This window comes from Lontra canadensis, unplaced genomic scaffold (assembly GCF_010015895.1).
Source record: "Lontra canadensis isolate GAN:19392208 unplaced genomic scaffold, GSC_riverotter_1.0 scaffold39, whole genome shotgun sequence".
In the NCBI taxonomy this organism is placed as follows: domain Eukaryota; kingdom Metazoa; phylum Chordata; class Mammalia; order Carnivora; family Mustelidae; genus Lontra; species Lontra canadensis.
This window is the reverse complement of record NW_022631033.1, coordinates 4,950,937-4,977,092: the sequence shown is the minus strand read 5'-3', so window position 1 is coordinate 4,977,092 and position 26,156 is coordinate 4,950,937. Positions and strand designations below refer to the sequence as shown.

General features: G+C 40.4%; 1 pseudogene; it reads left to right on the top strand.

Moving 5' to 3' along the window:
• The first annotated feature begins 498 nt into the window (after positions 1–498).
• Positions 499–26,156, top strand: LOC116874931 (annotated as a pseudogene).

The following is a 26,156-nucleotide window of genomic DNA, read 5'->3' as shown; positions in this document are numbered from 1 at the left end:
GAATAATGTTGAGATGGAAGCATTTCTATTATATATATAATATAGTATAATATTTTATATATAGAATATGTATATTATATATAATACGGTATATTATATATATATGAACATAGAATATATATATATAATATATAATAGAAAATTCTCAGAAATCAAAGATCTTAATTACAGCCACTCACATATGACTGCCGTCGTCCTTCCCTAATTTATGAATGTAGTCGTTTCCACATTTCTCATTTGACAAGTGGGTATTTGAAGTCCCCATAAGGAAATTATCTCACTTCACTGTGTCTAGTTGTGATGTACCATACTGAGTTAGGTCTTAGGTTTGTAGGCAGTACATCACTGATCCAGAGCCTATGTAATTCCATTCTATAGTCCGGAAAAGATTTTGACTTCCTTAGAAAAGAATATGTTTTTCTAAGGAGAAACAGGCAGAGGCAAGGAAACGTGATTTTCTGCTCAGGTAGTGTGACTTCAGATATCTGTCCACGCATGATGGTAGAGAGCTTCCGAGTCACTGCCCGGCCAGCCTTCTCCGAGTGCCGGAATCATCACCGAGGTAAAGCACTGCATAGATGTTTCTATTACCTGGCCCTGACCATAGTAGATTATTTCATCCCGATGTCTGCCTGGCAAACACTTCCAGACTTCCTTTCACTCAAGAACCTATTGAAGTCATGCTAATGTCTCTCGCTCGCTGCAGCTAAATTCTCTGGAGCTGCTGCAGTGCACCTCCATTTAAGGAATACTCAGGCAGGTCTTTCCTTTTGATTCCTCCAGATAGCCAGGTAGCTTGCCAGAATGTCCTCATTTTCCAGAAGATAGTGGTTCTCTCACCCTTGAAAACCATTAACTCTTAAGTGCACTCAGTAACCTAAACTGTGCAGGTGTTTTGAAGTAAAAACTCTAGCAGCAAAACATTCCCCCATTCCCTCCTGGAAGGATGCACAAAGGAGAAAAGAAGACAGTAGTGTTTGAAGTCAAGATTATTTCCTAGCACATCCCAGAATCACATCATCTTATGTAACACTTCAAATGTGTAGCATAATAAAAAGTTTTATAATAATAGGTGACACCCAGTAGTGGTGGGAAAAACCTGCAATTGAAGAGCAAAGTTATGATCCATTTATCCCCAAATTTCTGTTCCTCATTGTGTACTACATTGAAATAAATGAGACCAGTCATACTGCGTGCATTGTTTGTAGACTGCATTTTGCAAGGAACAGTTTTCTTCACTTTTAGTTTGCATGGCTAAAACTGCAGCAGTGTGCATGAGAAATATCTCCCCACGGCCATTTTGTTATTGTTACTGTTTCCTATTGCCTTCTTGTTTCTTTCAATTTGTATCCTACCCCTCTCTTCTCTCTACTTATTTTCTTTTGACTTCTTCTATTAATTAGACTTACTCATACTCTTTTTCCCCCAGACATAAAAGATTTGTTTTATCCGAGCAGCATCTATGTATTGATATTTTTTTAAATGTTTTTTTAAAAGTGTCAATTCAGAATGCTTCTAGATAAAAGTAAACCTAAATTGCATCACCTTTTTAAAAGTTACATAATTCCAAGGTAGCTTCCAAATGCTACATCTCTTGTCTCTTTTTCTTTCCCAAAGTTAAGACCTCTTTTTATTAAGAGCAATATCATCCTTTCTTTATTTCTAAAAGAACAGATAGGATGCACAATTAAACTCAGATATCATTTCTTTGTTTCCTTATTAATGAGTCTGCTCGGTTTTCTCTCCTTAATATACCACGAGACTTGCTAAAAGGACAGATTTAATCGTGTCTTCTAGTGACCACTTTGCCTCCATGTGTGCACACGGAGTAAGCTATCACTTATATGTGGATTCAATGATTATTCAAGAAACAACTTGTTTGTTTTTTTCAAGATTTATTTATTTATTTTAGAAAGCGAGAGAGTGCATGAGCAGGGGGAGGGACAGAGGGAGAGAAAGAAGCAAACTCCCTCCTGAGTGCAGTCTAACATGGGGCTTGATCCCAGGACCCTGAGATTCTGACCTGAGCCTAAACCAAGAGTCAGACGCTTAGCCAGCTGAACCACCCCAAGAAACAGCCTGTTTCAATGTCAAGTCTCTGTCTACAATGTTGCAATTACATTTTCCAAGAAAAATGTAGATTTTCTTTGTGTAAAGTCCAAATTCCTGAACCTTTAAGTTAAGGATTCCTGCTTCTAGAATACCTCCCACCGCGATAAGTAAAAAGATGCATTAGCATTTTATGCAGACAGAATAGGATATATGTCTGTGCATGTGTGTGATGACAAAATTACTGAGTATATTTCAAATTACGTAGGAAATGATGTCTATAGTATTAAATAGGTCAATAAATGAAAAGTGCTGTCTTCCACATTTGGTGTAACAAGTTAAAACTTTTAGCAACATGTGCTTCATAGGCTATGATTGCTGTATGCATATTTAAACAATATTATACTTTATAGCATATAATGTAGCATAACGTAATATAGCAGATTAAAATATTTGTCTTGAAGAATGCTTTTTTATTTCTGCTAGTTCAAATGCTTGCTAGTTTGGGCTTCACTTTTCTCTCACCTAATCCCAAATCTTCAGTGTCTTCTCTTCATGAATTCGGTTCCCCCAAGTTTTATTTATTATTTCGTCGCATTTGGGGGATTCACAGCAACCTATCAAAACATTGAGAGTTTAAGGTTGGCTTCTAAGTTGATTTTCAATCAAAGAAAAGATGAAGTTTGCTCTGCTTGGAGCATAAGAAATCTGGTTTGTCGTTAGGAATGGGTTTTGCTTTGTGGAGTGAGAGAGGAAAGAACAATGTTAATGTCAGAGGTATGACGCCTGTGTTTATCTGTATTTTTAATTAAGGAAAATTTATTAGCAGACTGTCTTAGGATGAGTGTTGGAAGTTATTAGGAATGTCAAATCCAAAGCCAAGGCAGACAGAAGCAGTTCTGCTGCCCTCTGCTTTAGCTTGACTAATGGATTCAGTTTAGTTTCTGGGCACTCACAAAACTTGCCATTTTCCTCGGAGTGTGCTACTCATTGAGGACACACTGTGAGTGAGTTTTCTCTCAATGCCTTTGTCAGCTGTTCTCTGTTTTCAGCACACAAAACACTGACATGAATAAAACATACATGATCCGTATGATATCAGTTCTGCATAGCATATTAGCAACACAGTCATGAAGACAACATTGGGTTCGGGATTATATTCCATTTCAAAAAACTTCCTAGCCAAGTGATCTCCTCATATCTCCATGTAAAACAAGAGGACAAGATGAAATTTGTGTTTCTCTTTACATGTTTTTCTAGTGTCCAGGAGAGAATAAGGAAAGATGCTGGACAAAGCACAAGGACAAAAGGAAACAAATGAACACTAACAGCAAAATAGTAATTAGTCTAGTATCGATCACAAAATGTGATCCACAATACTTACACACTCCCTGGAAGGAATGAGAAAGCACTTCTCGGATATCTTATTTCCTAAGGCAAGTGTCTTCATCTGACCTAATATTTATCTTAATATATTCCCTTTGCATTTTGAGGCCATAATTACAGATAGGCCATTGTAGCAATCTACCAACTCTGGCTAGCAGTAACTTATGGATAAAGCTGGAATTACAAGACTTGAAAACGTTAAGTTCTAGTTCATCAGTAGAGCTGACCTCCGCTAATAAAACAATCCAAATTTGGTGTCAAAGAATACATTGTCAAACTGGCTTGTTTATTTTTCAATAATAGTGTAGGGTTTTTTTTTTTGTTTTGTTTTGTTTTGTTTTTTTTGGCTAAAACTTTTTTTTTTTAATTTATTTTCAGTGTAACAGTATTCATTGTTTTTGCACCACACCCAGTGCTCCATGCAATCCGTGCCCTCTCCAGTACCCACCACCTGGTTCCCCCAACCTCCCACCCCCCCACCCCTTCAAAACCCTCAGGTTGTTTTTCAGAGTTCATAGTCTCTCATGGTTCACCTCCCCTTCCAATTTCCCTCAACTCCCTTCTCCTCTCTAACTCCCCTTGTCCTCCATGCTATTTGTTAAGCTCCACAAATAAGTGAAACCATATAATTTACTCTCTCTGCTTGACTTATTTCACTCAGCAGTGTAGGTTTTTAAAAGATACATATTTACATGCATAACATAGTGATTTAATATACATATACATTTGAAGAGATTACCACAGTCAAGTTAACTAAGACACTCATCACCTCACATAGTTACCTTTTTGTTTGTTTTTGGTGGTGGTGAAAACAGCAGAAAACACTTAAGAGAGACCTGTTCTTTTAGCAAATTTCAAGTGCACAATGGCATACATTAGATCCCCATAACTTACTAATCTTTTTGTTTCAAAACTCATTAATCTTATAACTGAAAGTTTTTGCCCTAAGAACAGCATCTGATTTTCCCCATCCTTCTGCCACAAGCAGTCACCACTGTAGTCTCTGTCTCTACCGGTTTGACTGTTTAAAATTCTACATGTGAGATCGTACAGTGCTTTTCTTTCTGTGTCTGGCATATTTCACTAAACATAATGTCCTCAGGTTCATCTGTGTTCTCACAAATGGCAGTATTCCCTTCCTTTTGTTATGGCTGAATAATTATATGTATATGGTACTTTGTCTTAATCCACTCATCCGTCATCGGGCACGAGGTTGTTTCCATGTCTTGGCTATTATGAATAAAGCTGCCGTGAACAGGAGGGTGTGCATATTTGGAGAAGTGGCTTCATTTCCCTTGGACATATCCCAGCAGTGAGGTTGCTGGATCATAGGGCAGTTCTATTTTTTTTTTTAAAGATTTTATTTATTTATTTGTCAGAGACAGAGGGAGAGTGAGCAAGCGAGCACAGGCAGACAGAGAGGCAGGCAGAGGCAGAGGGAGAAGCAGGCTCCCTGCCGAGCAAGGAGCCCGATGTGGGACTCGATCCCAGGATGCTGGGATCATGACCTGAGCCGAAGGCAGCCGCTCAACCAACTGAGCCACCCAGGCGTCCCGGGCAGTTCTATTTTTAACTTCTTCAGGAACCTCGGTCCTATTTTCCAGAGTGGCTCTTCTCAGTTTACATTCACACCAGCAGTGTGCGAGAGTTTCCTTCTGTCCACAACCTTGCCAGCACTTGTTTTCTTTTGTCTTTTGGATAATCCTGGCTTGGTTTTCGAGAAGACAGTGTGGATGTCGAGATAGGACTCTAAATTTAATATAAAAGTTAGTTTGATATATAGGAAAAATGGGAATAAGCCTACAGTCCCAGGAAAAGGTGACACCCTCTGGGTCCAAGGTCATGTAGTTTCCCTGTGGCATAGCAGATTTTAGCATATACTAAACTGTTTGGTTTTTAAATTTTCAGCTTTAAGGAGCAAGTGAAAGCGTTGGCCTCTTAGGAGAGAAATTGTGGGCATTGAGGTCTATGTCAGAGAGTCTTTCTGGGCAGGTAGGTGAAATCATGCCATCTTTATGCAGGATGACTGTGTGATGTGTATACACAGAAGGATAGGCAATAAACAGCTTGGGGAGAAGGCAATACCATGGAAAGTACAGGAGAGTGATGTACTTTTATATTTAATCTTTTTAAGCATTAGAATAGCTATATAAGCAGGAAATACAAGCCCAAGTCTATAGGAAGTGTTAGTTTTAAAACTGGTTTTGTAAAGCATTGAAATGAGGCAGTGAATAGAAGCATATTGATTGATTCTCTCATAATTAAACAGAGGCTGAAAAGCAGGCTGTAATTGCTAAGATGCGCTTAAGTATGTTTACTTTCTTTGGGTACCTAAAAAAGGAGACATAAACATGGTAATTAAAGGGTTATTTTTTTGTCCTTCATATTCGAAGATGCTCTTACTCAAGATCAACCTGATTTGTATGTGATCTAAGTAAAGTATTGAAATTTTTGATTTTCTGCTGCACTAAAGGGGATCATTGGTGTGGGTAATTGACCACTGCACATAATTAACACAACAAGGCCTGGTGTTCAGCACAGCCAATGCCTCTGCCACGGTCCATGTCCTGGAGTTCACCTCCCAGACTCTTAAATTTTCTCAGTGCAGCCTCATAACCCATTCAAAGTCAAACATCAAGTGTTCTGTGTCATAGTTGGTCAAGATTTAAAAGTGCACACCTGGATGCTAAAACAGTAGCTGTACAATTAGTTGTATCCACCAAGATCAATTTGTCTCTTTAATAATATTTATGGTTGATCTTTAGACTATAGGAAGACAGCAAGTGATATGACAAATTATATCTATATAGTGCAATAGATATGCTTTCTTACAGCATGCTCACACTTGAATATATAAAACAGAAATATTACACATAGATGTGACTAAATGGATGTTTAAAGTTACAAACCAATACTATCTAGCTTGAATACTGCTGAGTATCTCTTTCTAGATACAGTTATTTATAGTAAAAGAGTGGCCCTTATTTCTGACTTGCATTCTGTGATTCTAAATCTCAGTTCTCAGCCTTTTCTGATGGTTAAACCATAAATAATAACCACTTGGAACAAACAAGATTTCATTAGCTATGTTTCTCTTTTTATTGCTGGTTTTATTTTATTAATTGCTATTTTATAATCTGTGTAATGAAAGAACTGTAGTCAGTGACATTCTCCTTCCTTAAGCCCAAGTGGTTCTCTATACTTTCCTGAGATGTGATTGACATTGAAAAAATTAAACATATTTATATGTTTTGGTGAGTCTACATTAAACTCTAGGAAATATATACAATCATATGAATTAATGTAATTTTTTTTTTCTTTTTTAACTTTTACACAACTTTTTTTTTTTTTTTTTTTTTTTTTTTTTAGATTTTATTTAGTTGACAGAGGGAGAGAGAGATCACAAGCAGGCAGAGCAGCAGGCCGGCGGCGGGGGCGGGGGGTACGGGGAAGCAGGCTCCCTGCTGAGCAGAGAGCCTGATGCAGGGCTTGATCCCAGGACCCTGAGATCATGACCTGAGCCGAAGGCAGAGGCTTAACCCACTGAGCCACCCTCCCAAGTCTGTTTTGTTTTAACTGAAGTTAAGAACTCCAGGACAATATAAGAGTAAATAACAGTAGAACCTGGGAACAGACTAGTCCTGAGCGCTGACACAAGTTTCTGAAGGCCCCAGACAGAGGGTGGGGCACAAACCTTGAGGGATAACTAGACACAAAGTAACGTTAAGCATTCAAAGTCCGGGGGCACTGTGGAAAACCACAGCCACAGGAGCGCTGAATCTACCTCATTTCCTAACAAGGTGGACTCAGCACTCCAGGCCAAAGGCTTGGCAAGAGGAGCCACATCCCATGTCCATATACATATTATCTACTTCAAGCTACATTGCCCTTCACAAAACGCCTGCCTTTCAACCAAAAATTACACAATATGCAAAGAAGGGGAAAAAAAATCTCAAGAGGTAAAATGGTTAATTGAACCAGGTTCAAATATGACCCAGGTGTTTGGACTATCATATGGTTTAAAATTTAAAATCATAATTACAATTTAAAATAATGACGATTAATATATGAAAGGCTCTAGTAGGAAAGATAGAAAGAAATGTGCATAAATAAGTGGAGAATTTCAAAAGAGAGATGAAAATTAGAAGAATCACCTGGAAATTCTAGAAGGGAAAAGCATGATGACAGAGATAAAGAATGTCTTTGAACGATTCATTAGTGGGTATAACACAACTGGGGGATGAATCAGTAATCTCAAAGATGCTGTCATTCACATTTTCCAAATGAAAGCACACAAAGAACTGAAGACCCATTATTAAAATGATCACCCATTTAAGTGATTAAGAAATATACATAATTAATTTTAAATTCACTCAAATAATGGTTATCTTAACTTTGTAGAATTTATACTTCAGAAGTTATAAAAGCTTGAAACTGTACTAAAACTTTAGGGAGTACACAGACACACACACACATACTCGTAGACACACATACAGTTAAACACACTCTGCTGTATTTTATTTGATAATATTTTAGTCAAGACTTTCACATCTTTTATTTCTATTTTGTTCACATGTGAGCCTACTAATTTTTTTTGCCATGTACTATCCTATTCCACTTTATTTTTTCTTTTTTTAGAATGATCCAGATCCAGTTATATATTTTTATAAGATCAATATTGGTCAGTATTCCTCAGAAAATCAGAACCATTAGGATATATCTCTCTAGACAGATAGATGATATACATATAGATTTATTATAATGAATTGATTTATGCGATTATAGAGGCTGAGAAATCCCAAGATTTCCCATTAGCAAGTGGGAGAGCCAGGAGTGCTGATAACATAGTTTCAGTTGGAAAACCAGCAACTCAAGCAAGACCCAAGAAAAGGCAATTTTTCAGTTAAGGTCCAAAGGCCAGAGAAGATGGATGTGTCAGTCATCAGGAGTCAGACAAGCAGACTTGCTTCTTACTCAGCCCCCCCGCTTTTTTTTTAAGCTGTTCAGGCCTCTAACTGATTAAACGAGACCCACCCAAATTAGGGAGACACACCCAGAACAATGTTTCGCCAAACCTCTGGGCATCCTGTGGCCTAGTCAAGTTGACTCATTAAAATAACCATCATAAATATTATCTGTTCTTCAAGGTAAAATGGACCTTTGAAAAAATTTTAGCCTGATATGTCTTTTCAGGAAGACACTTAAGGAATTTAAAGGTATTTTGTTTTTTAATTTTCTTTTTATTTTTTAAATTAATTTACTTTTTTAAAGATGTTATTTATTTATTTGACACATAGAGAGAGATCACAAGTAGGCAGAGAGGCAGGCAGAGAGAGAGAGAGGAGGAAGCAGGCTCCCCATTGAGCAGAGAGCCCGATGCGGGGCTCGATCCCAGGACCCTGAGATCATGACCTGAGCTGAAGGCAGAGGCTTTAACCCATTGAGTCACCCAGACACCCCTTTATTTTCTTTTTAAATTAATTTTGGTAATTTACATCTCTATAAAAATGTCTCCATCAATGTTTTCAAATTATTAGCTTATATTTTATCACAGAATTATTATTCTTATTATCATGACTGTGGTGACTATTGTGTTCCTCCTATTCTAGCTAGTAATATGCACAGTATGAGGTATAAGTATGCTCTTGTCTTTGGGGGGCTTCCAGTAAATATTAAGCATACATACTTACACGATTACCTGAACTTCTGTTGAACTACATGCAAACCAGATCATATGTTGGCCACTCATGAGTTCTGTCTTGATGGGACGCTAGTGATAGCGCGGATCTGGTCACCCAGGCGTGTGGCTTTGCCAAGTCCTACTTGTACTGGAGGTGACCTTCAGTGACTCATAGACTGGGGTGAGGACTGGGGTGGGGTATGCAGCTTCTTACAGTCTTCTCTGGGAAGGTTGGTCTTACACACACACACCCAGCTTTGGATTTTATCCTGGCCTTATGGTCTGGCTCAGAATATCCTAGAGGAGTTAAGGCACCCATCATTGCTAATTCTGAAGCTGGAGCCCATATGTCATCATTGTGTTCGTGGTCACTGTTCTTGTGTGTATGCATATGTTTTGTGGACATGGTCTGTCTATGTCCATCCAGACTACTACCACAAAACATCATAGAAAGAAAAGCTTATAAACAACAGAAAGTGGTTTTCAGGGCTCTGGAGGCTGGAAACGCAAGGTGAGGGTGTCAGCCTGGTCACGTGAGGGCTCTCTTCCACGTTGTGAACCTGTCTTATCCTCACATTGTAGAAGGGACAAGGAAGCTCTGTGTGGACTCTTCTATAAAGCCACTAATCCCAACTCTAGGACTCTACGTTTATGACCTAATTACCTCCCACAGTCACCACTTCCCGATCACCATCACCTTGTGAAGTGAATATTCCAACACATGAATTTTTGAGAGACACATTCAGACCATAATAGGTCCATTGAAATACCTGTATTGTCTTCATGACAATAATGTAATTTCATTCGCACTACCTTATAGTGGACTAGAATTTAACCCCAAGATGGAAGTGTTAATAATTATCTTATTAATTTATTTCCAGTGCCTAGAAAAAATGTCCAGATTATGATGAGTACTCGTGCAAATCAGTTCAATGAATGACTTACTATTTTTATTTCTATCTTGGGTCTAGATTAAAAGCAGGGGTTCATTGAAGACATGATCCACAGAAGTACATAAAACTATCTGGGAAGATTTATTCGACAGACCTATCCTACGGTTGAAATATTTTGCTGGTTTAGTAATAATACCTCATTTGGTTTCATCACATTTGCTTTGAAGCTGATGTGACCATCCCTGCCTTTCTCTTCCACGTGAGCACAGATGCGGAGCCACCAGAAGGTGACTGGGGCTGCATTGAGTATATTCTCAGAGGTCTCCTACTTATGCCTCATATCACCCTTGGGAGTTATGTATTATTTATTCCATTTTACAAACAAGGAATTTTCTCACACCAGTTAATGGCAGAGCTGATATTAAAAATCCCATCTAGTGCACAGCGCACAGATATTGCAAAACTTCTTTGGAATTCCTGTTTGACTGGCTTGTGTTAATAATTCTCTTTTCTCAGATTTATCTTTCTCTCCTACTGGATGACAGTCATCTCATTTTATATGAGTTTTTAGAGCTCAAGAAATTATTTTTGATTGACCTGAGTATTGTTGATTTGTGTCATATGGAGCATTTGTTGGTCTTCAGTGGTAAGTGAGAAGGCAGATTTGCATAAATGACCCTGCACCCAAGTCTGGTGAAAATACCTATTTGGTCTCCGTTGGGTGCTTTCTGGGAAGGCGAAGGTCACCTTTTAAAGTACTTTCTGAGGAAGCATAAAAATGAAACCTGGCCACTACAATTCTCTCTGATCTTAATGTTGTTAAATTTACAGGAGGTTGGATCATGGATACAGTCCACTACCTCCGAGTGCAATAAAGGCATCCTGAGATGAGGAAGATTTTTCTGACATCATATAAAAGAACAAGAGAACTGACCCTAAAGATCAGTCTTTTAAGGGGCTACTTGCACAGCATTTAATACGATACATTCTTAAAGACACTCAACTTTGCAAAGTAGGTTTCTGAAATGAGGATGTCAAGATTTTAGCCCACAAACCTCACGTTCTCTGAACCACACCACCCGTCCCGAGAGAATCAGGACTTGTGTTAATGGGACTTAACCACGATGAAAGCACAGCAAAATGCAGAGTAAACACTATAATATATGTGCTTCACTCAATTTTTCAGTAGGTGGAAATTCTGGGTGATAAGTGAGCCTTATTTGTCACCTTAAAATAAGTTACTTGACTTGTAAGCAGTCCTCCATCATCAGTCACTACCACTACAAAAAAAAAAAAAAAAAAAAAAAACACCTAATTTTTCAATGTCCAAATAAAAATCCTGCAGTGTAACATTTCTTTTCAAGGTATATTAGGTTAGGATAGTCCCAGTAGGGCAACCTGTAAGCAAATAATCTGGAAGAAATATTGAATAAGATTCAATTCTTAGAGATTCAGGATATCATACCAGAAATCTTGTAGTTTTTGTAACTCAGGGCTCAGCAGTAGTTTTAAAGCAAACAAGCATTAGCCCACATATATATTGACATAGTTAGCTGAAGTTGCTTTTTTTTTAATTAATTTATTTATTTGACACAGAGAGAGAGAGATCACAAGTAGCAGAGAGTCAGGCAGAGAGAGAAGCAGGCTCCCTGCCGAGCAGAGAGCCCGATGCGGGACTCGATCCCAGGACCCTGGGATCATGACGTGAGCTGAGGCAGAGGCTTTAACCCACTGAGCCACCCAGGCGCCCCTGAAGTTGCTTTCTTTCCTGTGTGCTCATCTTCCAAAATTGAGCCATTGTTTTCTTCTATAATGTCTGATATAAATTTATAATGACAGTCTCTCTCACAGCGATCTACAGGGACAGTTGGAAAATACAAATATCACTGGCTTTTGAGCTATGGGGTCATTTAGCATTTCACTTTAATACTAGAAGATAAAACGTCTTTTTACTTAAAAATTAAGATTTTAGCTCATCTTAATTTTTGTTTTGTAGTGAGAGTAATGCATATTTAACAGAGAAAGGAAAAAGATGGAAGTAAATGGAATTTTTGAGAGGAAAACCAGAAATGGCCACTGGCCATGACATCTTAGAGAAATGGGAACACCAAGAAATAATCATTCAATATTTTGATAGAATTGCTTCCATTATTTTACTGTAGACACGTATTTAATACACTATATAGAGAATTCCATTGTACAGTCAGCTCTGCTCTAATGCCACGTAGGTGTTCCTAAGTATCCCTGTGCTATGCAGACTCATACAGTGAAAACAACAAAACAAAACAGGGCTTATGGGGAAAATAGGGCTGAGGTCACACCACTGAATGACTTTATTAGAGCTAAGTTATAAAAAGAGAGGAATCTAATAAAAGTAGCGGCACAGTTTTACATGGTAAATGACTACAGGACACATAATACCATAATTAAAATGGTATTTTTCCTTCAGAAAGATCTAAATTTGTTCCCGGAAGGGGGTTCAGGAGAGCTGCAGCTTGTGAGCTGAGGTGAAGTAGTGGATGGGGTGGGGGGCTGAGATGTGTGTCACTCCTATACCAGGGGTAAACTGAGGCAGGTCGTGGATGTCTGAGATGTGTCTGTCTGGGCGTGCTGTGTGTTCTGATGTAGCTCAGTTCTTCAGAGCGGTTTTCTACATTGGTCTTGTCCTTCTTGTGGATGAAATTGAGCATAAACACGGACAGAACTCCTATTGTGCTCACCTTGTTCCCAATGTATCAATCCTATTGGAACAAATTCATGTGTTGCAGCAAGCATGTAGCAGAACTGACTGTATTATGAATTTTGTGTCATTTTTTGTTAGCTGTTTTTCCATTAAAATTATTTGCAAAGACTTCATAATGCTCCAGAGGAAAACATATATGCAGTCCTCTGGTGTTGAACACCGAGGTTGTTTCTAATTATTTGGTGTGCTTTTAGAATATCTCTGAAATCACTGATGTGTCAGCATTATCTTTAGGATAAATTAGGACAAAGCCTATGTAGTCATTAGTTAAAAGTGATAGTTCTGCAGTCAAATTTTATACCATCCCTACAATTTATTTGAACTTGTGCCAATTACTTAGTTATCACAAAGCCTCAATTTCTTGGTCTGTAGATTGGAGATGAAAATATTCCATACCTTCTGGGAGAGAATGGAAAGGCATAACATTTGGAAAACAATCAGCACAGCATTTTAAATATAGTGTACACTTAATAAATGCTAGCCATCAGTATATAGTTCTAGGAGAGTTCAATAATGTGAGTTGAGCATAAAACACTTTTAATGTTTCCCAAAACATTTTAGCAAATGACTTTTCAAAAATCAATGCAGGAAAGAGACTTGGCTCATAGGTCAATCTTACTAGAACTATTATTTTAAAAACAAGTTGCTATTTTTTTAATTTATTAAGTTTTTATTTTAATTCCAGGGTAGTTAACATACAGTGTACATTAGTTTCAGGTGTACAATATAGTGATTCAACGGCCTATACATTACTTAGTGCTCATGAGGATAAGCCTGTTTCCCCCATCCCCCACCCACTTGCCGTTGGTAACCATTAGTTTGTTCTCCAGAATTAAGAATCTGTTTCTCTATGTGTCTCTCTTTTTATCTCTTTTTTTTCCTTTGCTTGTTTGTTTTGCTTCTTAAATTCCACATATGGGTGAAATCATATGGTATTTGTCTTTCTCTGACTGACTTATTTTGCTTAGCATTATACTCTCTAACTCCAACAAAAGACCCTGAGTAGCCAAAGCAATCTTGAAAAAAGAACAGCAAAGTGGGGGGCATCACAATTCCAGCCTTTAAGTCATAGCACAGAGCTGTAGTAAATGATTTGCTGTTTTGAAGGCACTGTTTCTTCTTCCTTTCATTCCTTTGTTTAGTAATGAGGTTCAGTATACTTTTATAGGTTATTTTTCCCTGTGGCCCAAAGTTTGTTTTATTTTATTCCACCATATACTTCCCTTCGCATTTCCTTATCCTTTGATGGTCCAATGTTGCTAACTCAGGGTTTAAGTTTGGAAGTATCCTTAGTGAATCTTCTGTCTTCCCTATTGTCTCTTAAATGCCTGATTTTTATCTTTCCTGCTCATGATCTCTCTTGTCAGTTTCGGCTTCCATTCACGTCCCCATCCTCATATGCCTGAGTAAGAACCCCTCAAGCAGGTGTTGTGCAGAGCCCCCTCCTTGCCCTCAGCATCTCCTCTCTGTCCATCTTCTCTGTGCTAGCACCGGTCAAAGCAAGCAGCAGCTATGTGCAGGACAGCTAAGGAACCGGAGGGGCTAGTGAGATGCACAACAGAATCTCTTCCAGGCTCTTACTTCAAAGTAACAAGGCTTAACGTAAGGTGGCAGAAAGTTGTTGGGTTTTGACGAGGACCTTTTCTTTCTTTGCTGCTAACCCTTATTGATAGCCTGTCTTCATTTTACAGTTATTCAGTTTGCTTGAATTTCTACTTGATATTCTTTTTTTTTTATAAGATTTTATGTATTCATTTGACAGGCAGAGAGAGAGGAGGAAGCAGGCTCCCTGCCGAGCAGAGAGCCCGATGCGGGGCTCGATCCCAGGACCCTGGGATCATGACCTGATCTGAAGGCAGAGGATTTAACCCACTGAGCCACCCAGGCGCCCCTCGACTTGATATTCTTACAACTCTGCTTGCAATGACCTCTGCCATGCAGATTCTGTAGTGGGATCACAAACCCTCCATGAGAATGGTCAGAAACCCAGTGCGGAATTACCGTAACGGACTTTCATACATGCAACGCTGCAATCCAGTTCGGCTGGTTGTTTCTTCCGCACACCTTCTTCCTTTCCCGATGCAGTTGGTTTTGCTCTTTGCCTCAGCACATTCCCCAGCATTGGTGTGTGACAACACGCCTCTTACATACTGTGTCTTTCACAACCCACATCTCTTGGTCCATGTTCTCTAGAAAGCACAACCCCAACCAAAAATGTACATGATAGAACTTTTTGGTGTGTAATCCCTGGGAATTAAGAGTTAGGCTGGGAAAGGAGTGAGTCAAAACGAAGGCACATTTCTCAGATGTTGGCCACCTGTTACCTGTCCCTCTGGGCTCTCATCAGACCGTCTTCCGGCAGAACTATAGGATGTCCCACAGGCTGGGTTGTGTTGAGGGAGGAAGGGTACAAGTGTATCTGCCCTTTGTTGGCTCTCCTGGCTGAAGGTTCCCCCACAGGGTGTGATCTCTCTCAGACCCCAGGATGCTCCCACTTGCCCACTCTGTGCTTCCCAAGGTCTCCTATGCCGCAGTGTCTAATGGGAAGCTCTAGGCAGGTGAGAGGCATATGGAAAGGTGCCGTCGTGTTTCACTTGAGAAAAACTGGGTGAATCCCTTAAGAAGAGTGGCTGAAATAAGAAACAGAGGTTAGTGAGGCCACGAGGAACTGAAGTCAGCACACTTCAGTTGTTAGTTTACCCTCAACCCCAGACTTCTGTGCGATCTAACCAGACTGTAGTAAGTCCGCTTCAGGCAGGTAAACGTGCAGAGCACTGGGTATCTGGCTTAGTAATAATGCCGTGAAGTAAGTGAACCAGCGTGTGTGTTTAACTCCAGAGAAGCGCTTGTATTCCTATAACTTTTAGAACATTGTAGACGATCAATATTTGTTTGCTAAATGAACTAATAAATGTATGGAGAATATGGTAAGCTTCTAAAAACAGGATATTTTTCTTTAATATTTAATACCTTCCTCAAAGCCCCAATTCATTACTCTGCCCGGCTCCTACTTAACTAATAAATAAAAATTGTTGAAATAAGTGACTTGATAGAAAAATCACAGAAAACAAACATACGTCAAGATTAGTGAAGGGTTTGTTAATTTACCCTACCTGTAAGCTGAAACTAGGCTGCCAGGTTCATGGACGCTGGCTGAGACTAAGATGCCTAGAGTGGGAATAAGGGCGTTACTACTCAGAAAAATAGTAGTAAGCCAGAAGATCAGCATTTTCTTGCATGTGTTTCCACAAGCCCGGATTCCCTCAGAGCAGCAGAACAAGGCTGGGTGACGCCCACAGACACAGCGGGTGGCACTGCAGGGGCGAAACCTGAGCTTTGGGAATATGAATCTTCTATAATGGCCAGTAAATAAACATGCCCTTTGCTCTTGACGGAGATGCTATCTCTATCTTCCAAGACTGATTGTTATGAAAACATCCTTAACATTTTGGAACAAAGATATTATGGAACAAAGGCAGTCGGTACCTCTGCTGTATTGCAAGATAAGCAGAAACGTGAGCAGTCAAACACCGCTTGTTTCTGCACTGTCTTGGCTTTTGGCAAAATTTCCTAAGAGTAAGCCACTCTGCCAGCCACTCTGATTAATATGACCTGAGGAGGGTGGGAAAAATCCATTCAATTTGTCTCGTACAGCACCCAGTGAAGAAACCATCCAAAGGACTCCAGGGAGGCAGATGAGGTCAGTCTGCAGTGTTGACCCCAACCGTGCGCGTCAGTGTCCTGAACACAGCCACCTGGATACGTGCTGTAAATGATCAGCGTCCCCCCCCACCCCCTTAGAATCCCAGGTTTCTATACTGGCTTCTATACTCCTCTGGCTTCTACACTGACCTTTTCCTTTGGCCTGGGGCATTAAGCCAGGCACAGCGAGATGTCTGAGGGATTGTACCGACTCTGCCCTGGCCCCACAAGGAGGAGCTCCCTACTCTAATGACCCTGGCTGAGAGGGAACCGAATGCCTTCCAGGGTCCAGGTCATCACTGACCACTTGAGTAATGCCAGGGACAGATTTTTAGCACTTCTTCTAATTGGATGGCTCCGATTCTAGGAATAATTGCCTGTAGTATGTTCATGCATATCAGGGAAGTAATCCCTCCACAAAGCTTCCCCAGGTAACCATCAGTAGCCTCATGTTAGGGAGCCCTTCACAGCCATCTGAGATGGGCATAATACCCTGGTGATATTTCCCTAAACACTTGGGAGGTCTCATAACCATCTCCAGGGTGTAGGTCATCATGTTTTCAGGAAAGAAACCCATTAATGGCTGACTTCCACACAGCGACTACTTATTGTCTCAGGGACGTAAATGGTGCCCTTAGACAGAAAGTGGAATTTGAAATTTCAGGGTCCCTGGAAGCGGGCCATTTGGAAGGCATAGGTTGACAGTGTCTCCAGCATGTCCTCATGGGTATCCAGTAACCCCAAGATTCCCGATTTGGCTCGAACAATTGATTCAGCCATTGTTGTTGTAGGTTCTGCCGGAGGAATGTCAGTGCAATCTGTGGTTTGTTTCCGCTTCTATCCGAGTAGTGTCTGTCATTCATGGTTTAACTAGTAATGGCAGTTATCTGGGGAGCGGTGCCAGCTGCTTGTGCCGTCGGTAAACTTCTCTATAAGGTTAAGGACAGTGATGATCAAAGTGTCATCAGAGCCATCAGTGGGACATATTAGGCTCAGAAACAAGTTAAATTTAACGAGTTTGCCACAGTTTGGGAGAACCGCACCACGGCATTTCCTTTCTTGAGGAAGGCTCCAGGTGGCTCTAAAGATCATGAGATCAAAAGATCATTAATGTTCTTCCCTCCCCCGTACATCTCAGGGTAGAATGTACTACCCTTCCACGTGCTGAGTGCGTTGTCCTCCCTCCACTGGAAGGAAGGAAGGAAGGAAGATGGAGAGAGGAGGGAGGAAGGAAGGAAGGAAGGAAGGAAGGAAGGAAGGAAAGAAGGAAGGAAGGGAGGGAGGAAAAGAGGGATGGAGGGAAGCTGGAAGGAAGGAAAGAAGAAAGAAGGAAAGAGGATGGATGGATGGAGGGAGGCAGGAAGGAAGAAAGGGAAGGAGAGAAAGAAAAAGGAAGGGAAAGAAGGAAAGAAAGGGAGAGAAGGAGGGAGGGAGGGAGGATAGAAGAAAGGAAGGAAGGAAGGAAGGAAGGAAGGAAGGAAGGAAGGAAGGAAGGCGTGCCCCATTCTAGTAGTTAAAACCTTATCTTTTTCTAACCATTTTCTACTCACACACAGACCATGTTCTGGAAAGATCAGGGTGAGAGTTATGCAATCATATCAGAATTCATGGATGACCACCATGTCTCCACTTTGACCCACGTAGGCTACCAATGGGCACCTTGGCAAGCAGTGAGCTTCCACTGTGAACAATGCCAAATTGTCATTATCCTTACAATCAGGGCCATGTCAAGTTCAGCAAGAGAATCCAGGCAGCTAAACAGGAATTAACCTGGACACTAGTTAAAATGACAAAGATAGATTTTATTCAGTAATGACTATTACATTAGAAGAAAGAATCCAGCATGAACTGAACTCAGCTTTGACTTGTACAGAGGTGACTGGGTGTTTTAAACAGAGAATGAGGGAGAAGAGATGGGGGTGGGGGGTTCAGACAAAGTTAGGAAAGTGGACATTTACAAAAGAGTAGGGGTTTGGTTAATTTGTATTTGCTAACCTGACTTAAGGAAATTGAGTTCAGGCCCTCCCAAAGGGAGTTAACTCTTAGTGTTTATATTGCAAAAAGACAGCTCTTAGGTCCTGGAGAGAGTGAGCCCTGAGGGTAAAAGACTTGCATAGGGGCACAGAAAGAATTTCTAACTGCAAATTTTCCATAGTTATTACCCAAGAATGGTTAAGGAGCCTATCTGCCTACCATCAAATTTTAGTTGAAATAAACAGTAAAATCTCCGGGCAGCACTGAACTTCCCTAGGTGTGCACATTAAGGGAGCCTGGGGTCATTCTGGTATGTGGCCTTGAGTCTAGAAGCTGTGCTAGTGTTTTGTTATGGAGTGCATGTTTCTGTCTCCCAACCCCACCATCCATATGTAAAAACCCTACTCTTCAATGTGATGGTATTAGGAGGTGGACCTTTTAGAGGTAAGTAGAGCTAGATGAGGTCATGAGGGTGGAGCTCCCCTGATGGAATTAGTGTCCTTACAAGAGGAGGAAGAAACCCGAGCTCTCCCTCCATCTTGTGGTCTAAAAAGAAATATTTTATCACGAACCCAGTTAGCTGGCTGTCTGATCTTGGACATTCAGCCTCCAAAATTGTGAGAAATAAATTTCTGTTGTCTAAACTATCTGGTTCATGGTATTTTGCTATAGCAGCCTGAGCTAAGAAGTGTACCTTCAAGTCTCCTCATTTTGGGGAGGATAAAATATTCACTGCTTAGAGTCGGAAGTTCTCATAAGCCAGGGCTGAGGCCTCACCTGGTTGGGAAGATTGTTCAGAAGACCCCAACTGGAGTCTGGTCAAAGAGAGGGTCTGTCACATTCTTGAATATGTCATTTGCATGTGAGAAGTGGGGATCATCATGCCCATCCCACAGTGTGAGTCCTGAGTCTGAGTTTACACACCCCAAATGATCAAATCCGTCACAGGCTCTCCTGGGTCAGATATTTGGTTTGAACCAAAGCCCATAGTACCATTAGGAAGCTAATGGCTGCTGGGTATGTCTAGTAGCTGTGTCAAGGGGGCAACAAGCCCAAAACCCTAGAGGGTTGTCTCTGTGTGGAGAGTGCCTCCCTTTGCCAGAAGCTCCATTTGGCCACAGCTTTGGTCAGAGAAGTGGAAAGAGGTCGTTACAGTTGCAGGGTCATGAAGATACTAGCACTCGTCTACCGGAGGCATACCTCACTGAAAGAAACCTTCTGGAATGTATGTACAAGCACACGACACCTCAATTCCTACTATCTACTTAGATGTGGAAAAAGCAATTAAAGCACATAGATTTGGTCCATCTCTCCCCACCCCCCCCCAATGTCAAGGATAATTTCCCTTCCCTTCCCCATTGTAAACCTTTCTGAAACCCACTTAGCTGACTTAAGGCATCTTCTCTCCCCACAGTGTCAGTAGGTTGGTCACATAGTGACAGAAGCTCAACAAATTTATGCATGTGGACCTTCCCACTCCCTGAAGTTGGAGGCTCGGTTTCATCCCCTCACCATCTTCTGAAGTCTGAGTTACAAGGAAGGGAGGTGTCCGGGTCATGAACTGAGAATGTGTCTCCACAGTAGTACACAAGACACATTGGCTTTTGCTTCTGAGTGGCCTGGCTCCTGCTTAAAGCTCAACCAAATAACACGCATGTATTTGGTTTTCCTTGTTGTAGGCAACAAGGTCGTTATTAGAGCCGCCATCTCTGTCAGCTCTGGGGACCTCCTGACTCAGCAGTTTTAGCCATCATGGTCTCTAGGGTTGCTGCGTTTGTGACTTTGGCAGGCCTGGGTCGGACTCCCACAGTGGCATCTTTTCTACGGAGTCCATCCTCCTCGATGTTCCATTACCACGATAACATCTCTTCTCCAGCTCTTTCCTGTTTCCAACAAATGGGCTCAGAGAGTCTTAAAAGGATGCAGGAATGGATAGATAATTTATCTAAAATTTTTTTGACAGCCTCATTCTCAAGTGGGTCATATTTATCTGTACTGTAAACCCAGCCCAGGGTAGTGAGAGCCTCACTCTAGTGCCACATTTCTTCTCTGGCTACCCATGGGAGTCTATCTGTCTCAGGGAATCTTCCTCCAGGGGTCACAGCTCCCTGATAGCAGCCAGGACCCATTGCAAAAATCTCTAGCTCCTTTTATTCTTGCCTCTGAATGATCCAAGGTTGATATGAGAGATTGCAGAAGAAGCCAAGCCACAAGATAGATGGTTGTTGCCATCCTTTTTTAACCAAACATTGTATGCCCCACACCGCCATCTCCTAAGCAAGCCCGTCAGTGTCCTCACATTAGGCGTGGTTTCTGCCCACCGTGGTTGCAGATTTCTCCCCTCTCACATTCAGTATGGGTATGCATCTCTGCAATGCTTGTCGAAGGGGGTGGGAAATTGTGCATCCCCGGGAAGGATTATAGTATTTGTTTTCGCAATGAGACAAAACTGAGGCTGCCATCAGATTCGCCAGGAAGTGCCCCTTTCCTTAGGAGAGTTAGCCATGACTAGAGCACTTTTTTGGACACAGGTCTTTTAGCCCGGTCTGTGGTGCTCAGCTGCCTTCCAGTCCCTGCTGCTCGGTAGCCATGGTGTGAAGAGCCATTTATTGTGCAGCTGACCGTGCATTTTGGTCAGGATGGTTGCTACCAATTGTGGACTTCACTCAAATCCTATTAACCTGTCCAAGAGGTTTTTGATTCTTCCTCTTCCAGAAAGTATCCCCATGCTTATGGCCAAAGCCATGAAGGTAATGCTATTGTACGGTTACCCTGCCATAAGTTCACGGATGCTAGTTGGGCTGAAGGCATATTTTCTGAGTCCAGACAAAGGACTTGATTGTGTAGAGCAATACAAGAGCCAAAGTATCAGCCTTTTCTTGTCCTGGTTCTCTGAGTTCCAATGCCCACAGGGCAATGCTAAGAGATCCAGGTGACAATTGAACATGTGGTGACCTCCATTATAAGAAAGGAGCCCTTAGATTGGGGAGCTCAGAGCTTTTGCCATTATTGCAATAAGGAAATTAGCCCTTGGCTCCAGAGAGAGACATGCTCTGTATTATCTAAGGCTTTATGCAAAACTTCTCTTTTCTCCAGAGGGAGATAACTTCTCTACCTTCTGAGATTTGCGATACAAACATTTTTGTAAAAATAGCCCAGAACAGGGGCGCCTGGGTGGCTCAGTTGGTTAAGCGACTGCCTTCGGCTCAGGTCATGATCCTGGAGTCCAGGGATCGAGTCCTGCATCAGGCTCCCTGCTCAGCGAGCAGTCTGCTTCTCCCGCTGACCTCTCTGCTCCCATGCTCTCTCTCTCTCTCTCAAATAAATAAATAAAATCTTTAAAAAAAAAAAAATAGTCCAGAACAAACAATCAGTATCTCTGCTTGCAAGACAGTAGAAATGCAAGAGATCCCTGGAGAATTGTCTCCCCAAAACACAATTACTTTCCCCAAAATAATTTTATTTGAGTCTAGCTACTGTGGTTATAATTCTTAATGTTGTCTTATACATCCTATTAAGAACCATTTGTGATGCCATGGGTGTCCTTTTCAGAAAAGAAAAAACAATAGTGTCAATACACAAAAATTTCAGTATTCAAAGGCTATCTGAACCTCAATTGTAGATCTGGCACTCCCCAGTTAAAACATTTTGACCCTAGGGATTTATCTTGTCCTCGGTGTAAATTATGTAACTGCATGATGAGGTAAGATTATATGTTGAAGGGTTTTGATGTAGGACAGAGAGAAAGAATTATAAAAGTGGGCAACAGGAATAAGTAGTAGGATAGAATCATTCATACCTCTTTCTTTTCATACCATAGCTGCTTCCCCACATTACGACTCTCAGGTTTTCTTCCAGTAAGTTAGACAGTACCCAGACTTACTCATGTTTGGCGCTAAGGGAATGGAAGTAATGAGTTGCTCAAAGAAACACAGTGCTAGACTTCACTGCTGACTCAGATGTCTATTTTTAAGCTTCAGTTTATTTTTTCCTGCTTTTTACTTTCTTACCATGCTTATTTCTAGGAGAACTTGAACTTGCAGAGTGCCTCACATGTTCGTGTTTGCAACAGATTTACTCAGAGCTTTGTCTCACCAGTAATTACTTTTCACCAAAGACTTCTCTCTTAAAGTTTAATTTAGGCAGTGAGGTATTTTTGACCCTACTTATAAATGTAGATATTGTTATCAATACATCAGTTCTTTCACCATAAATATGAGATTGTGGCTTTTATATTGGGGTGTTCCATTAAGACTTGTCAAATATAATGGAGCCCTCTTCTATAATACCAATATTTAACAAAGCCATCAGACGCACTTAGGAGCTTACACTGTTAGCATTCATGCATAATTTGCCATTGTTTCTTTTAATGATGAAAATATAATTTTTGTTTTGCTATTTAGTTTTGTCAGTATTAAGTTTTTATGAATGATTGATTGCAATGGATGTTTTGTCTTAAAGTATAATATTGGAAGATTGAAGGATTGGTCCACTTTGAGAAAATTATAGCAACTCTGAAAGGTCATAGTAAATATAAGGTCCAGTAAATATAGGTCCAGTAAATATACAAGCAAAATTTATATGAATATATAGAAGAATAAATAAATACAAGGAACAAATGAGGTTTGAACCAAAGTTAAGTTGCATGTAGTGTATGGTCAACATGAATGGAATCATTCAAACATGAAAATATTTGGGCCATTCAGTTCAGGGTGAATAAAATATAACAACAACCAAAAAATTAAAAAAAAAAAAACCTTTCTGACATCAATTACTTAATTCAATATTCTACAGAGGATCAATTGAGTTACTTTGAAAAGCTGAAGTTTAATATAATTATATATAACTCCAGAAAAATGGGGGACACTATCCTGACTGCAGGCAATACACCAACTGTGTTGCTTTAATTACATTATTTAACTCAATCAGTAAGAGGAGGGGAAAATGAATTAAGCAGCAGCAGAATGAATGATGCTTAAGTAGTCTTTGCTTAGCTGAAAATTCTACAGTACCTAGGAGCCTGATGTTATATTGGACAAAATTAGAAATACTTGTTTCTGAAAAACAGAAGAATTGGTGTGCTTCTCAAAACCACTGAAATTTTCAGGGCTTGCCTAATTTTGCCAGTCATTGCTTTTCCTACAGCCCACTATAAGAGAGAATTTTACCGCATTGTCTGGAACTAGTTCTGAAATCAGAAGTAGGGATTTTAGGAAGTACAGTACAAATGTATGAAACTCAACTTTGTGGCCGAATACCTAAGTCTAATAATTATTGGTCTCTGTCCTGTGTCTGAGTTCAGATGCCCAATCTGTAGCCATGTTCTTACAGTTTCTTGACTTTATTTGCCTTTACACATCCTTCAAACTGGATTGTATTCTATTGTCTAGAACCACTTATGTCCCTTCCCCTGTCTTGGCTCTGTACTGCTTTCATTAAGGAATTTAGTTCCAGATGGTTAATCTTTCTAAACTGCCTTGAGCCCATTTAAGAAGTACATGCCCAGCCATATGCTAACAGAGACAGAGAGGATGTTGAAAATGATATAGTACTAAATATGGTAGACATAGTTTTGACTGTCACCTATCTTGCTTCCAGTTTTTATTTCGCACTTTTTTTTTATTCGAGTATAGTTGTGCACAGTGTTAACCTTGGTTTCAGGTGCACAGCATCATGATTAAACTTCTCTACAGGCTTATGTTAACCCTTGCTTCCAATTTTTGTGTATATGTTTATTGCTCCCTCTCATACACAAGACATCTGCCTTCCTCGTCATGGCGGACTTGTGGCCCAAGCTGGCCAGAGGGCCGCCATCTGCTTCAACCCAATCATGTGTCCAGGGAAGTTCACCTGATCAAGGATCAGGCTCTTCCCCGTGGAGACTGGGGCGTTGCCATCTCTGTTTCTGAGATCTTAAGCCGTAAGGACCAAGTAAATCGAAAGAAGATGGAGGTAATCCTTAACAAAAGCGTAAGGAACCTTCCTGCAATATTCCGGCAACACAGAGGGAAGCCCTGCTCAGCTGAGAGAGGATGAGAAAACTTCTCGCAGCAATCTCGTGTCTCTGAGCATTGCAGTCAGGAAAACCAAAATGGTTCCATTTTTTCTAAAGTGAGTTTGGATAGATTTCTCCCCCACCCCTCTCTCTCTCAGTATCTCTGCAAGTGACAGTTCTCCTCAGTGGGTCTCACCCCCATCAGTCAATCCTCTGGAGTCCTAGTTATTACCCGGTGGCTTCTTCTTCAAGATTCAGCCCCTCCAACCCCAGGGTACATCTTCCACCTTTAATTTCTGCTTTGCTTCACTTCTTCCCGTTTTTATCTCTTCCAGTAAATATACAAACTGTATCAATTCTATGGAATCAGCTGGCATGTGTTCCATTTCTCTGTATGGCCCCTGAATGATAAAAGGCAAGGTTTCTATCCAAAGTGGTTTCCAAGGAAGTAGGAAAAGTAAATCTATGGAATCTGCTGAATCAGATTTATAAGTTTCCTACATTTTCCTAAGGGTCATTTCATACCATGTCAAATATCTAAAGAAAGCACATACTTATAATTTGGCAATGTGGGTACAGGTTCCATTCCTGATATCTGAGCAGGGTCTTAGATCCATATATCATATTTGACAAGAACCGCAAACCTAATACTGCGGTTTATATATCTCAAGAAAAAAAAAAGGGAAGTTTGATTCACTCAAGATCACCAAGGCAGAAACGAAACCAGAATTTCTTAAACAAATGAATGCCTCCAACAGAGAGATACAGTGAGATTCTAATTAGCTGTGTTGAAATTTTTCTTCCTTATTTTAGAGTCAGACCAATCATTCTATTATTTTCTATGACATGATAGAAAATGAAAAAACGTAATTCATAGACTTTGGTAGTGGGCATTTAAAATTACTGTTTATTGTCATATAACATTTGTATACTACATATAAATCAGGAGAAAATTATTGAAATTGTACCATGTTCTTTCGTTAGAGATGCTTCTATGTCATTTCCCCCTCATTTTAAATGCTATCAATTTCTAGGGGTCCCTGTAGCTCTGGTAGAGGGAGGAGAAGCAGTAGCCAGACAGCCCAGCTTCCAGAAGGCTCTGGGTGCACCTGACCCATCATCAGGATGCCTAAGGGGAAGGTCAGCTCTGCTGATGGGGCAGTGAAGGAGGAGCCTAAGAGGGTAGGTGAGGTTGTCAGCTAAATCTGCTCCTGAAAAAGTGAAAACAAAGCCAAAAAAGGCAACAGGAAAAGATTAATCTTCAGACAAAAAAGTGCAAACAAAGGGGAAAAGGGCAGCAAGGGGAAAACGGGATAAAGTAGCTAACCAAGAAACAAAAGAAGACTTACCTGCAGAAAATGGAGAAACTAAAAACGAGGAGAGTCCAGTCTTTGCTGAAACAGGAGAGGAAGAAGACATATGATTAATATCACATATCATGTCTTGTCAGTGGTCCCTGTCTCCCTTCTTGTACAATCCAGAAGAATATTTTTATAAACTATTTTATAAATTCAAGTTTTTTAGTAGCTCTAGAAACACTTTTAAGAAGGAGGGGATCCCACCTCATCCCATTTTTTACATGTAAGTGCCTTTTTTTAAAGAAGTGAGATCATTTCCTCATTGTATATGTTTTGGTACACCCAGAAAATAGTGGGCTATTGAATGTGGGAGGCTTTGATTGTCTTGGGTGTCACCTCCACATTCTGTAGACAGGGCAAGTTTTCTGTCCTATAA